The sequence below is a fragment of the Schistocerca nitens genome, chromosome 1 (assembly GCF_023898315.1).
Source record: "Schistocerca nitens isolate TAMUIC-IGC-003100 chromosome 1, iqSchNite1.1, whole genome shotgun sequence".
In the NCBI taxonomy this organism is placed as follows: Eukaryota; Metazoa; Arthropoda; class Insecta; order Orthoptera; family Acrididae; genus Schistocerca; species Schistocerca nitens.
The window spans coordinates 908595297-908598612 of NC_064614.1; the positions used below are offsets into that span (position 1 = coordinate 908595297).

Consider the following 3316-nt stretch of genomic DNA (forward strand, 5'->3'; position numbering starts at 1 on the left):
AACAAATGCGCCGGCTGCCCTCGTAATGATGACCTATGCTGCGAACTTCAACTCTATTTAATATTTGACTCTGATTGGATGTCCAGTAGAAGTACCCCAGTCTCTGCATTTACTCAAGTATTTACAGTATTTCATAGTGTTCTTAGTTTGTAGAATGGTAGTCAGCCAGATACCTGTATCATGCCCAAACTCTTAATCCATTCGAGACTTGTAATCAGCGGTTGTGTACGAATAAAGGGAGCAGGAACACCGTTCCGACGGACTTTCCATGTACAGTTACTTGGAAATTATATTCCTTTTGATACTGAACTACTTTGTGCAGCCCAAAATATTTGTTAGGAGAAAACCGATGTTTCGTTAGAGGAGCGCAGTGGTTGAGACAGCAGCGAAGGTAGCCAGTGCAGAGTGGAGTCAGGGCTTAGGACAGAGCTGGCGACCGCGCCCTTCCTGCCGAGAGCAGGGCGGCTCCCCAGGGCACGGCGCCCACCGTCCGCGCGATTAATTTGCGACCGCGCGTCTCTGAGGGGAGGGAGGTCCGCCGTTCGATACCCGCGCACGGTTCCGTCCTCCGTACCGCGTTGCCTCAGGCAGCCAGTGCTTACATCTGCCACCATCACTCCTCTCCATTAAAGTGAGGCTAACCACCTCACCATAATCCCCTTTGGATGGTCATTCTCATTAGTCAACTTATTCTTAGTTGATAATACACACTGACCGAAAAACAAATTGAAACATCAAGAAGGAGTTGTGCGATATAAATCAAAGTTGGTAAGCGTATTCCTACATCTGAAAGATAATATCTGTTCTAATTTAGTGCTAGTCACTGGAGAAGCGCCACACACGCCTTAATGTCGTGTGCGTCAGTTAAATTTGAGATTCGATTTGGTGATTTGATATTAGAATGCCTTCAAGGCGACAGAAACGACAGTATCAACACCGCACTGAGTTTGAACCAGGTCGCGTAATAAGCCTGCGAGGAACTGGATGTTTCTTCTGCTGTATTGCAGAAAGCTACTGTTCATGATTGCTGTCAGCGGTGGTCACTAGAATTAACGGCCGCAGGAAGACGGGCCACGTGGCAGTACCGAGAGTGAAAACCAACGTCTTCAGGGTATGGCTCTGGCGGATCTTACTGCATCCTCAGCACCAATCTGAATAGCAGTTGGCATCATAGTGACACAACGAACTGTTACAAGTCGGTTACTTCAAGGGCAGCGCCTAGCCAGACGCCCTATAGCGAGCATTCCGCTGGTCCCGACTTACTGCAGTGAAGCAAGAGCTGATTGGAGGGCACTGTGGAGATCTGTTATGTTTTCTGATGAAAGCAAGTTCTGCGCCATTGCTAGTGGTGTCTGCGTGCTGCGTGTCGGCCAGTCGAGAGCATGCAGCCAATGTGTCTGCGTGCTAGATACGACACCTGGAATTATTGTCCTTCGTGGGATTTCATACAACAGCAGGAGCACTATCGTTGCTACCCCACACCTCTGACAGCAAATTTGTACGGCAGTCTAGTGATCTGACATGTTGTGCTGCATTTATAAAGTCGGCCAGAGTGGCCGAGCGGTTCTAGGCGTTACAGTCTGGAACCGCGCGACCGCTGCCGTCGCAGGTTCGAATCCTGCCTCGGGCATGGATGTGTGTGATGTCCTTAGGTTACTTAGGTTTAAGTAGTTCTAAGGTCTAGGGTACTGATGACCTCAGAAGTTAAGTCCAATGGTGCTCACAGCCATTTGACCCATTTTTGCATTCATAAACAGCAATTCAGGGGTTGTTTTCCAACAGGATAACGCCGCCCACATACCGCTGTTGTAAACCAACATGCTCTACAGGCTGCCGGAGTGTTGCCTTGCCCTGCTCGATAGTTAAATCTGTCTCCACTCCAGCACATGTGGGGAACATCGGACGACAACTACAGCGTAATCCCCAAGCCAGGTTAACTGTGCCTGTATGACGGACCAAGTGCAACAGGCATGGAACTCCATTCAAAACCTGACACACAGCTCTGTACAATACAACATGCGCACGTTTTCATGCTTGCATTATCAGTGTACCTGTATTTCACATTTCTTATGGCTTATCTCGCGCTTATATTAACATGTGATCTTGCGATGTTAATCACTTAAATATTCTACCTAGACGAATGTATTCCAAAAATTTCTTTACTCTGTATTAATTATACGGGGGTTGTCCATAAAATAAGTTCCGATCGGTTGCGAAATGGAAACCACAGTGAGAAACAAAACAGTTAGGTACACCTTCCACTCACTTCTCTACATAGTCGCCTCTCCAACTTCAAGCTTTCTCGTAGTGTTGTATCAACTTTCCAATATCCTCGTCATAGAAAGCAGCCGCCTGTGCTTTCGGCCAGTTATCTGCACTGTTCTGCACCTCGTTGTCTGTGGAAAAATTTTGTCTTCATAGCCAGCGGTTCTTGTGAGCAGAGATGAGACTCAGGGGGAGCCAATTACGGACTGTATTGTGGGTGATCTAACACTTCTCACCGAGCGAGGTGGCGCAGTGGTTAGCGCACTGGACTCGCATTCGGGAGGACGACGGTTCAATCCCGTCTCCGGCCATCCTGATTTAGGTTTTCCGTGATTTCCCTAAATCGTTTCAGGCAAATGCCGGGATGGTTCCTTTGAAAGGGCACGGCCGATATCCTTCCCAATCCTTCCCTAACCCGAGCTTGCGCTCCGTCTCTAATTACCTCGTTGTCGAAGGGACGTTAAACACTAAGCACCACCACCACCACCACCACCACCACACTTCTCATCGGAAACGCTGCAGGAGCGTCTTCATTGCCCCTGCAGTGTGCGGCCGAGAGTGGACATGAAGGAGGAACTGCTCGACAGTCGAGTTATGTGGACTGCATGACACAGGCGAAATCTGTAACCAGGCCCTCGTACTTGGCGGTAGACGCTATTTTTTACGCATCTTTACGTGCTCACTGTTCACTCAAAACACAAAAGAGCGACGCGACACGATCGACGGGAATACTAGACACACTGCCCAACACATCTGTGCAAAGCTTTACCGGATTTTCGCAGTGGTTTACATTTCGCGACCGATCGCAACTTACTTTCTGCACAACCCTCGTATTTTGGAACTGCGACTTTTTTCTGTCAGTGTACCTGCCTCCTCACAATGCGGGGTCTGTGAAAAATGGAATAGGGCCTCCGAAATAGCGTTCTGGAGTACTGAAACTAGACGTTTCAGCTGATGGAGTCGCGCAGTAGCGTCCGAAGTCTGGCAGCTAGCTGACTATGTTGAGACACGTAAAGATGTATGTTTCACAGACGTCAAAATGTAGTAGCTG

At 48.5% G+C, this 3316-nt stretch overlaps 1 non-coding gene across 1 annotated transcript; it reads left to right on the forward strand.

Moving 5' to 3' along the window:
- The first annotated feature begins 2503 nt into the window (after window positions 1-2503).
- Window positions 2504-2576, forward strand: Trnaa-cgc (transfer RNA alanine (anticodon CGC)). The gene has a single exon. It is a non-coding gene; the product is annotated as a tRNA-Ala (tRNA).
- The last annotated feature ends 740 nt before the right edge of the window (window positions 2577-3316 follow it).